Source organism: Protopterus annectens, chromosome 2.part1 (assembly GCF_019279795.1).
Source record: "Protopterus annectens isolate FY-2018-M chromosome 2.part1, PAN1.0, whole genome shotgun sequence".
NCBI lineage: Eukaryota > Metazoa > Chordata > Ceratodontiformes > Protopteridae > Protopterus > Protopterus annectens.
Window position 1 is genome coordinate 591,956,615 of NC_056729.1, and position 12,930 is coordinate 591,969,544.

A 12,930-nucleotide genomic window follows, 5' to 3' on the forward strand; every position below is an offset into this window, starting at 1 on the left:
AAAGGAATGTTGAACGGATCATTCAACAGAGACGCAAATTCTACCAGTGAATCAGTTGGAAGGCAGAACAGCGTTGTGAGACTTATCAGTACCCTACATTTCCATGAGTGGATCAACGATACACGGAAATTTTCCTTTAGCCCTGAGTACAATGTGGGGCAACCGGCTGACAATGCCGACTGCCAACAGGTTGGTTCTGTGTTAATATCTGATCAACTAAAACTTTTAGATGTAAAACTAGTAAAGTTAAAGAAGCTCCAACTTGAAACCAACTATTTTCAAGAATGTATTAAGGAACAAATTGTTCCAAAAGGTTTAAGACATCATGTGTATCCTACAGGTCTTATTGCTGACTCGTTTCATCTTGAATTGAATTTGTTATTTGACAAGCAAGGGCTTGCTTTAATGGAACTTATGCTTAAACACTACACTATCCAAACATCTCAATTATCAAAGGAAGTATGTGAATTAAACACTTTTATTACTTCTCATGTTGACTTTCCAAGATATAAATATGAACATGAGAGATGTTTCAACAGTATTGACCAGTTGTTAGATAGATTGAAATTCAACAAAATCAAAAAAATTAACAGGGATCATGCAGCCTATGATAATGGCTTAGCATACCCAAAACCTTCTATGGCACAAGTTGGCTTGGCAATGACTGGTAATGTTGGTAGGAATACTGTAAGGAATTATGTCACTAATGAAGGGAACGGCCCTTATACATTGAATGCTAAAACTCCCACGAGTGAATTTAGTTCAGAAGTTGAACAAAATCAAGTAAGACATAGTGAGCATTTTCACTCTAACAACAAGAAAGTGGCCAACAACCAACAAGGGACAAGTTGTAATGATAACAGTTACAATTCAAATTTTCCCAAAGGTGTCCATCCTGGTGCCATTCCAAAAAAATTCAACAGTTATACCCAAAAAAACAAAAAGCGTGTGAACAACAAACGCAGGAGATAACAAATGACTCACAACACAGGCTTGCTATTGTAAAAAACAAGACTGGTGACTTTCATATTTTCAACTATTCATCTATTGAAATCGATTCAACCTTAGCTGAACTGTTGGCAAAAGGGAACACTTTTGTCCCCAGTCGCCATTTTGACATTGTTAAAACAATGAAAGATTTGAAGCTATTTGTGAGAAAACTTAATTTAAAAATTTTACTGGGTAACTCTGGTGAAACAACTTCTTCTTTTAGGGTGTCGAGTGTGTATAATCCCCCATTACACCCCACCCTAAATATGTTTGAAACTATTACTGAACTTGATTTGAGATATTTTGCAAATAATCACAAAGGTTCAATGAATAATGGTACACATGTAACTAACATTACACGTGATGAATTTTTAGAATTAAATATGTTCAAATCTCTGAATGTGAGAGTTGCCAAACCCGACAAGGGGGTGGTTTGGCCATATTTGACACAACTGATTATGTCACTAGAGTACAGACTCTATTAGACAGTGATGCTTATGAAAAAGCATCAATAAATGAAGTCAATACCGCTTATAAGCGAATTAAAGGCTACATAAATGATTTATTCATTGAAGTTATAATAGATGTTAATCAATACAATTATATGACTATGATATGGCCAAAGATACCTGTTTTATTTGAAATCCTGAAAGTTCATAAAGATTTGTACGATCCACCATTTAGACCACTGATAGACGGTCGTGGATCTATTACTTACCCTTGTGCTAAAGTCGTGGATAGTATATTAAAAAAGTATCTAGCAACTGAACCACAAGTTTGTAAAGATTCCTGGGCGTTCTTACAAAACATTAACAACTTATGTTTTGATGAAGATAACTTTCTCACTATTGACGTAAAGGAACTTTACACGTCAATTCCACACTTAGAGGGCACAGAATGGGTTAGCTTATTCCTTCATGAAAAAAGAGCATCTAGCCAAGAAATTTATTTAGTGGAAACATTATTGGACATTGTTCTCACTAACAACTTGTTCTCCTTCCAAAACAAACTTTTTTTACAAAAGCAGGGTGTAGCCATGGGCTCACCCTGCGGAGCGAGTTTTGCAAACACTGTTATGGTGTATTGGGAGAAAAAGTATGTTTTTGACAACGCCTTATACATGTCCAACATTAAGTATTACACTCGTTTCCTTGATGACATTTTTTTAGTGTTCTGAGGCAATTTAGAATCAGCGAAAAACCTACTTGAATACCTTAATAGGTTAACTACATTCTTAAAATTCACATTTAATTTCCAATTGACTAGTATTGAGTACCTTGATGTCAGACTAACTAAAGACCGGGTTAACAACAGGTATAATTCTAGGATACACAGGAAGGAGACGTATTGTAATGCATTTTTACACTTCACGAGTTCACATCCTATGCAGCAAAAACGGTCTATAGTAAAAGGCCAAATGATCAGAGCCGCGAGGATGGTATCCTTAGATCATGATTTTTTGGATGAGTGTAACTCACTTGCGAAAATATTTCGACAAAGGGGTTATCCATTGTCTCTAATTGAAACTACATTTAATGAGGTATATACAAAAAGAACTAATGGTTTAATTAGTCCAATTTTGTATAGAAATAAGCTTTCTGAAGTACAAGTAGGTAGTACTATGCTTTTGAGCAATACCTTGGGGAACCAAGAGGTTATTGTTACAACAAGTAAAAGTTTAGTTGATGAGTCGGGCAACAATATACCTTTGGAGACACAAGGGCCTGGATTGGAGGATCCCAATATTAATACTATAGACCAACTAGTTAATATGCCAACAAGTAAAAAACCTTACAGTGGATTTGAGTTTAGTTTTGTCACCACATTCAGTAGCGACAGTATGTTAACCAAGACTATTCTACATAAAAATTGGGAGCTCTTTAAACGAGACAAAACATTAATAGAGAAACTAAGCAATGTTCCTAATATTATTTTCAGAAGAGGAACAAACTTGAAAAGCTTATTAGAATCGCATAGACACAAGATTATCCATAGAAATACAGGTATGTCTATCTGTGGATGTTGTAACATGTGCAAATTTATTAGTACAGGTAAAACTTTTACACTTAATGGTAGGAAGTACCAAATCAAATACAATTTAAATTGTAATTCAAAAATGATTGTTTACATTGCAATGTGTTGCTTATGTCAAGCATTTTACATTGGTAAAACAGAGCGAAGGCTCTGAGATAGAATTTATGAGCACACTTATGCAATGGGAACAAGTAAAATGGAAAATGCTCTTGTGAGATGTTATGACACACGCAGGACATAAATTAATTTTTAAAGCAATAGACCACATTCAACATAACATCCGAGGTGGCCCTTTAAACCTACTGTTGGAAGAATGTGAACTAGGATGGCAAATAAGGCTGAACGCCTTTGTTGAACCAGGATTGAAGATCATTGTAATATATTATGTCTCCTCAAGCTAAAAAGTTTGGAAAGATAGCAATCACAATATTTTGAACGTTATTTATAAACATCTATTTTGAATTCATCATAGTAGTAGATCTGTTTCTAGTATGAATATTATAACAACTTTAAAAATTTATTAAAGTTGTATGTTTATCATGCTTGGTTTAGGCACGAACATGTTTTATTATGGGTCAAATGTGTTCCTATATAATATATATATTTTTTATATTTTTATATAAGTAGTGTAAGATGTAATTTTTATGAATTTTATTAACAAGTACTTTTTAATGTGTATCACTACCTGTGAATCAATACACCTTGCAGGTAGATCATGTGACTTTTTGGTGCACTATTTAATGGCCTCGTTGTTCTGAGACTGTATTCTGAAGAAGTTACCCCATCGGAGGTGACGAAAAGCGCTTCATTAAATTAGTAAAGATATTCTGGTGTTTGGATTATTCCTGCAGAGCCTATTTGCTGAGTTTTGTGAGTTGTTACAGAAGTTTGTTCGATTTCTTGTGTAGTGAGATAACCGTCGCTGTGCGCCATCCAGCAGGCCCAAAGCCTGAGGTGAGGCTATGACTGAACATGTTATGTAGGTGTGGTGCCTGTTTGTTCTGTAGTTTGTGTAGAACACAGCCTGGGATGTTATCTGGTCCCATGGATGCTGTGTTCCTGGCTTTGGAGAGTGTTTTTTACCTGTGCAGCCATGAAGACAGCAACTTTGCAGTCTTCCGTTATAGTGATGTGCTCTTTCATGGGTGAGAGGGGGGTAAAGTTAGCACTGATCCTGTCTGCCAGGATGTTGGCAATATCAGTTGGGTCTGTATATTTAGTGCCATTGTGCTGTAACTCAGAGCAGATCTGAGTGTTGCCATTGAGATTCTTGACATAGCTATACAATGCTTTGTGGTTGTCTTTAGAATCAGTGTCGATTTTGTTTTCATAACTAGCTTTGGAGGATTTTATCAGGGATCACAGCTTCTTACTGATGTTGACCATGGAGCTCCTCCCCTCATGGGATTTTACCCTCTTTGCAACAGTTTCTTCCTTCTGTTGTGCAGTTTGTTTATGGCAGGAGAACACCAGATTGGCTTCCTTTTCTTGGAGGATAGCGTCTTGGTTCTGTTTGGGATAGCACGATGCATGCAGTCATGTAAGTGCTTATAAAGTGCAATTGTGAAGGATCCAGTAGTCATAACTGTATTGTCCATCTGCATGGGTGTCCTGCAGTTCAGCATTTCTGTCTTAAGAAGCATGAAGTTGGCTTTGGAGACATTTTTTAACATGGTTTCCTTAATGGGGGTGTGGGTCCAGAATGTGAATATGTAGGGTAATTAGCTTATGGTCAGATGGGGCCAATGAGATGCTGACTTCAGGTGTGGAACACCAGTCACACTGGACAAACCAAACCCTGTAACCAACACAAATAACCACAAAGTGAGCTAAATGCTACTCATTGCCAGAAGTCTCAGCCTCCTGATGCACACACTCGAGGCACTTCTCATTATGGAGAATATTGATATCTGTGCAGTAACAGAAACCTAGTTCAAGGCTCCAGACAGCACACTAGCACTACCAGGATACTACTCATTCCATATCTTCCAGCATCAGAACCTGAATCATAGCACACAGGGTGAGGATGTATCCATATTCATCAAGGATACCTACACCTCTCTCTACATGCTCTCTACAGGATATGTACCCATAGAATGTTGCACAGCAAAGTTCTTCACACTCCACAGGGGTGGGGTCACAAAAACCCCTTGGCATTCATGCTCTATGAGCCTGACAAGTGTGTTCTGCAAGGCAATGGAGCCAATCATAATGGAAGTCAACAATACAGAGATTGGGAACCTTCACACAGTTGAGCACACCCAGTTTGGCTTTGTCAAATGCAGACCGCACCTCCTGAACTGGGAGGATTTCTTTGACAGTTACCCAGGCTACAGATGATTGAAATGAGCTCAACACAGCCTACCTATATATCGCTAATGCCTTTGACACCATTCCCCAGTCAGGTAGCATAGATGAACTCACCAACCTGGCCATGAATCCATACATCACAAGATGGATTGCAAACTGGCTCACAGATAGATCCCACACATTATGAGTTGCTGGCTACATGTCAGACTCTACACCGGTAATGACTGGTGTCCCCCAGGGTTCAGTCCTGGGGTCCCTCCTGTTTGGTATAGACTTCTCAAATGTACATACCAACACAGGAGGGTTGTGGTTGACTAAGTTTGCTGGGAAGTGTAAAGTGTTTGCCATAATAGATTCCCCAGAAGACAGACATATTCTCCAGAAGGGACTCTATGAGACAGATGTGTGGTGTCAGAATCATGGCCTCAAGCTCACTGTGGAGGAATGCATAGTGATCCTCTTTGTTGAAAACAAAATACCCACAAACTACCACATAGGTGTTACCCCCTTAAAAATGACAAGGTGATAAGGGATCTGGGGACACAAGTAGATAGTCATCTTTCCTTTGACAACCATGTTGCCAAAGTGATTGGGAGATCCTATGTGGCCCACCTAATCAACAAAGGGTTTGCATCAGGATCTAAAGAGGTAGTGTTGGCACTCTACTCTTACATTATCAGACCCATCATTGAGTACAGTGCACCATTTTGGATGTACTCGACTTAGCATATCCAGCAGCTGTAGAAACCACATTGGTACCTCACCAAGAGGATTACTGTCCTCAAACAGTTGTGTTATGCAACACAACTGGTAAAACTAAATCTGTTCTTCGTTGTATACCGCCTACTCAGAGGCACACTCTGTCTAACATACAGAGCCATGTCCAACACATAACTGTTGAACATGCTTCATTTACAGATAACAACATTGAGTCGCTCTACACATTCCATGGATATGAACCTCATCAGAACAATGAATACAACATGCTGGTGGGATAAAGTACCATCCCAGACACTTGCCTTACTGTGGAGCAGAGTCCCAATGTACATCAGACAGAACCCCTCGCTGACACTCTTCAATTGGAACCTTGATGAATGGATGGGAAACAGACAATTCATGCCAGGCATCACATCAGCAGCCCCACTAGAAAGAGCTTAGGGTACTAACTATTAGAACTAGGCCTTGGGAGACTACCCAATGGTGTGGTGAAAGCTGCACAACTTGCATAGGCTGATATATGCCTTCGTGGAGATAGTCTACTACATACCTATGAACCTATGTGACAGGTACATGTCTACAGATAGTAGATGTGTACTTCATTGTACAGTCATGTTGTGCAGCAGGCACATGGACCACATACACTGTAATTCTTACAGATACTGGTGGCTGTTATGTACAGTGGGAGAGATGTGCACCTCATGTCTTCTGTGCCATTGGGATGTGTGCTGGGTGGGACAGTCCTGGATGGCTCCCTGTCATGGTCACCCTCTTACACACATCTCTGCCCATCCATCTTTGGCTTTTTATACTGTATTCCCCATATATATATATATATATATATATATATATATATATATATATATATATATATATATATATATATATATATATAGGTACATAGGTAGGTAATAGGCTATTTGCCTGAAGGCATATATTAGTATGGTCAGAGTGTGCAGCTATCACCACACATGGAGTTAGTTCCCTAGGCCTCTTTGTAGTAGAGCTGATGAAGTGATCCATGGTGTGACAGTTCAGTTTCACATACACTCATCAAGGCTCCCCTGGAAGAGTGTCAGTGAGGGTCTCGGCTTAATGTCGGTTGGGAGCCTGTTCCAAAGCAAGGGAAGTCTGTGAGTTAGTAATGTACCCCTCCAACATGTTCTATTTAATGTTGTGATGATGATATCCCTAGAGCATGTAGTACAGTGAGCTTGGGTTTACTTCAGTTACACTACATGTACATCAGTTCTGTATTGGACATGGACCTGCCTGTTGGGCAGAGATCTCCTGAGTAGACAGTATGCAACAGAGTACAGATTGAGTTAAATCCAGTCTTGTTGCATGGGGCAACTGTTTGAGGTCAGTAATCCTCTTGTTGAGGTACTTCAGTGGTCTTTCCAGCTGCTGAAGTTGCCTAGTCAGATTCATCGCAAGTGTGTTGTGGTACTCTCTGATGTGTCTGATGACTGATGAGTAGAGGGAACCTCCTTTGACCTACATGCAAAGACCTTGGCAGTTTGTGGGAACACATAGTATGATTTTCTAACCAATTTATGAATGTGTTTCTGGAAGGAGAGATGACTATCCACATGTGTCCATAGATCCCTTATTATCACCTCCATATTTAGGGTGTTTGCACCTATGTGGTATTTGTATCACTGTAGCTCGAGGCCATAATTTTGACACCACATATGTCTGACTGAGACCCTTCTTAAGGATGTCTCTGTTGTCCCAAACATCGATTATGACAACTTTTTTGCAGTCATCCACAAACTTTGCTAAACATAGCCCTCGTGTGTTTGACTGTATTTTTGAAAAGTATACACCAGACAGGAGGGGTCCCAGAACTGAGCCATGGGGGACAGCAGTTGTTACCAGCTTGAACAGGAAACCACAATTTTTACCTTATGGGATCTATCTGTGCCCCAGTTGGCAATCCATCAGATGACATACATATTTATGCACTGGTTGTTGATTTTGTGGATACAACATGTGTCTGGGATGTCGGAAAAGGGCTTTTCAAGGTCTATGTGGGATGTGTGTAGCTCATTTCATTGATGTATGTCCTGGGTGACTGCCTTGAAAACAGTCTAGCAGGTTTGGGAACCATGATCTGCCCCTGACCAAACCAAAATTTGTAGGGTTGGGTGTTTGTAGGCTTACAATAGCTCTGTTTATGAGTTCCATCATGATGGACTCCATGGCCTTGCAGATCAGGCTTAATAGGCTTATAAGACAATAGTTCCCATGGTCTGTTGTGCACCAACACTTGTGGAGTGTGCCAAACGTTGCTGTAACGCATTCAACAGTTTCATATCCTGTACAGAGGGTGAGTCTCAACAGACTGTTCAGGTGCAGGGTCTGTTTGTTTTGGAGTTCACATATGACACAGCTAGGGAAACCATGTCATCCCATAGATGCCGTGTTTTTAGGTTTGGAAAGTGCTGTTTAACCATTGTATATGTGATTTCTGGGTTTTCACAATCTCCAGGTATGATAATGGGCCCTTTTGTCAGTGAGACAGGGGTAAATATGTATGAACCAGTCTGACAAGATGTTGGCAATGTCAGTCATGTACATGTATTCATTTACAGTTTGCACTGACTCAGAACATATATGAGTTTACACTGATATTTATGACATAGCGAAAGAAAGCTTCATGGTTCTCTATGGACTCTTTGACAATATTTTTGCCAGAACATGGACTGGATAATGTTAGGAGTGCTCATTGTTTATTGATGATACTGATCGGAGATTTATTGATCTTCTTTGAATTTTCACTTTCTTTGAACAACTTAAGTACTTGTAGTACATAGTTTGATTATGACAGGAGTCCAATATATTATATGGGTCTGTTTTCATATAACTGTGTGCACAAGGCAGGATTGGTGAATAGTGACAAGTTTCTGGGGTAAGAACTGCAACTGCCAGATATGTGTGGCCCACTGCTGTACTCAGACATGGCCTAAGTGTGTGACCATGCCCAGTATGACCTTTCAGTATGTTGTTGACTAACATTTGCTTCATTTATTTAAGTGTGTGAGCTTGCCCAGTATGACCTTTCAGTATGTTGCTGACTGAAATTTGCTAAATGTGTTGAAGTGTGTGAGTACGCCCAGTATGACCTTTCAGTATGTTGCTAACTGAAATTTGCTAAATTTGTTTAAGTGTGTGAGCATGCCCAGTATGGACATATATACTATATGTGTGTGAAAAATCAAGTTGTTTTTTACTTCAGGGCTCACCTTTGTGTTGTTCATTGACAGGAAGCATGCTGTGCCTGCAGGGCTTCCATGAGTCACTTTGCATAGACTTATCAACATTTCTATATACGGGGGGGGGGCAGCTATTATTTGTACATTTCTACCCGGGGTCACACCTGATTGTTACTGTGGGTGTACATAGGATGAGGGGTTCACCTGACACTTATACATATTTGCTAGGCCTGCACTGCTATGTCAGGTACTCCATTTCAGTCTGTACTGTTGCCTATTGTACTGGCTTGAGGCATACTACTGTACTACAGATCTTAGCTTCCAGTTTCATGTATATTAGTTTGTGACTTCATAGCCTACCCAAACCACATCACACTGACTGGCCTGCTGTTATCTGTCTGAATAGGCCTGGGGGAAGTTACTCATATGCCTCTTCAGAGGGCATGATACAGCATTTGTTTGTGTTTGCGTTAGTCTACAATTGTCCTGCTGTGTCTGTGCCAGTGAAATGCTGTCATGGCTTAGTAATTCAGTACTGTGACTATAGTGCACAGTATCCTGAGTTCAAGCCCTGTCACTGCTTTTTATTTTCCTGCTGGGCAGACCTCACTGGTTAAGGAACAGTAAAGCAGGTGTGAGCGTGTTTACCCGACTTTGCTCGACTCTGCCTGACTTTGCCCAACATTGCCCAACATTGCCCGACGTTGCGCTAGTTTGCGTGGCGCACAGCTCCACACAATTGTGCTTAAATATGCTAAATAGTGGTAAAATGTGCTTAGCACTGCTTTATATTGCTTAAAATAGGGCATTCATGCCTCAGTTGGTGCTGCAAGGCTGCCTATGTCAGATGCACATAGTACACTGCTTATACATGTTTGAAAACAGGTAGTGTCAAGTTAGGCATCTTTTTATTGTATGTGCGAGTCAGAGAGAGGTGTCATTTCCAGGGTTCCTACTGAGTCAGTGTATGTGCTATGCGTTGCTTCTTTGCCAAGGCCAAGGCATACTGGGCACGCCTCCTTCTGCCTACTGGGGCAGGCTCAGGTTGTTCCTCCTCTGAGTCACGTTGTGTCTGTGCAGGCCTTGGCAATGGTGGGGGGGCTGTTTGGCCCTGCAACATGCTGTTCCTGCTGCAGCTGTTTTTGCAGGATCATATCGTGTAGCATGGCACATACCATGACAATTTGGGTACATATAGTTGGTGAGTACTGAAAGGCTCCACCAGATGTGTCCAGGCACCAGAACCATGACTTGAGCATCCCAAACACATGCTCAATGTTTCTTGTTTGTGTGTGTGCCTCATTATGGAGTTCTTGTTTGGGTGTGTGTGCATTTCTGATGGGTGTCATCAGCCATGGCTCCAGTGCATATCCAGCATCCCCCACTAGGTGCCCATCAGGGATGTCCCCATTGGCACATCTCTGGTACAGCTGTGTCAGAGGCCAGATGTGGGAATCGTGATAGCTTCCAGGGCAGCCAGCACACACATTCATTATTATGCCCTGGGCATCGCACATGACCTGGCAGTTGATGGAGGGGAAGCCCTTGCGGTTGATGTAGACCCTACCCCACTCACCCGGTGGCGCTTTGATGTGTATGTGAGTGCAGTCTATTGCACCCACTACCTCAGGGTATTCTGCTATTTGGTGGAAAAGATGCATATTGCTGGCCAATGCCTCACTGGAATTGGGGAAATATACGTGCTCACCGACATGTGCTGACATGGCATCCAGGAACTGGTGCGGTACCCTTGATGCTGATGCCTGTGAAACCCCCATCATATCACCAGTTGGTCTCTGGAAGGTACCTGTAGCTAGTATTCATAGGCCAACACATACCTTGGTATCCACTGGGATGGGTTCCCCTCTGTTGGTTCTGTGTGTGAGGCGTGGCTGACACAGCTCAACAATTTCTGCAGGAGGTCTCTGTCCACTCTATAGCACTCCACTATCTCCAGCTCATGTAGCCCCTGGTAGGTTACCCTGGGTCTGTACACTCTTCTCCGTCTCCTCACTGTGGGTTGCTCAGCAGCATTCACAACATCACCACCCTCAGCATCTTGCACATGTTGGTTTATGATTTATTTATTTATTTTTATTTATTTTATTTTACATTTGTTAACCGGGATAGTCCAACTGGATATATGTCCATTTTCAGTGGAGGCCGGGAAAACTCCAACAAAAGCAGCAAAAACATACAGAAATTCAAAAACAATGCAAAAAAGTATAGGATTGCTTGAAGAACCGACAAAATACATTTTAGAACATGGAGTCAGAAGTTGACATTAATAATATTGTAAAAGGAACCACAAGCTTACATCGTTAGTAAGTGAGAGTGAGATGTTTTAGTTAGAAGGAGAGAATGAAGACTAAATACGTTGTGAAGAGTGAGGATTAGCCATGATAGCAATAGCAGCCCCTAACATTTTGTCTGACTTAAGCTTTTTAAGTTTTTACTCTTTGTATACTGCGGTGTTGCAGAGTTCTTGGGAAAAGACAGGGTAGACTGCTGTTTGCAGAGTTTAAAGTGCTGGGCTGGGCTGGGCTAGTCTACTGCCTGTGTAATTGGCTGATTCTGATATATTTCACTTGGCAGCTCTGCTACTTCTCTGTGGTTAACTTCCTACTACTTCTTTTCCTTCCTGTTCCCTTTCTGTTTCCACAAGGGGCAGCACTGCGCAAACAAGCGCACATGTGCACACACAAGCACACATGCGTGCACAAGGTGTAAGCATGTTTGCAAGAAATTTCAGATATATCCACGGCGTACACCTTTGGTTTCTTGTTTTCAGCTAGGAGAACTGTAGACATGCCTCTTGCAATCCTAAGCAACTCTGGGCAGCCACTGTGCTCCAATCAGCTTACAGTCTTTCAGACATACCCCCTCATGATGTCATCTATCTTATACTCTACTACTCCCCTACTCCTACACTTACACTCAAGGGACATGGCTCACATGCCAGGGAAAATTAGGATTCAGTATTCTTATCTTCATTTGCATAGGATTGCCTACTAATGCTTGGTTACATCTCTCATACTGAGCTCCCCCCCCTACTCAGTGGCCATGTTGTTTTCAGCCTGCCATTCACCTGCATGGCAGAACAAGCTTTTTAGTGAAAATGCCCATTTTTGGCTATTTTTCAATTGTTTTAATTTTATTTAAAGTGCATCACATTTGCGCGGCACTGCACTACGCTTAAACATCGGCGATCGGGGAAAAAAAATGGATTTTAAGGATTTACAACATTTGCAAATGCCAGTGGCCTTATGTTTGGCCATTGGCATGCTTCCTCAACTAGATGCATCCTTTATTTGGAGCTGTCATAGCTCCGTTTAGCTATTTGGAGAATGGTACTCCGTTACCAATGGAGTACATTTCTGCAAATAACACTACTCTTTCACAGACAGGTTAGTGTTTCCTGGATCGCAAATTTATCTCATTTGCATAGCTTTCAGCAGCAAATGAGGTAATTTGCATACCATAACACTGCCCATGCAAGAGTAGCTTTAGAAGCTCTCATGCATGCCCCTGCCGGCTATTGCTGGATCGCTCAGCAGACATATTGGCTGTCTGCCATCTTACACTACTCTTAGACTCCTTGCAAGCCTTCGTAAATCCGGCCCAAGGTCTCACTATCTAATCTATTCTCTCTCACAGAACA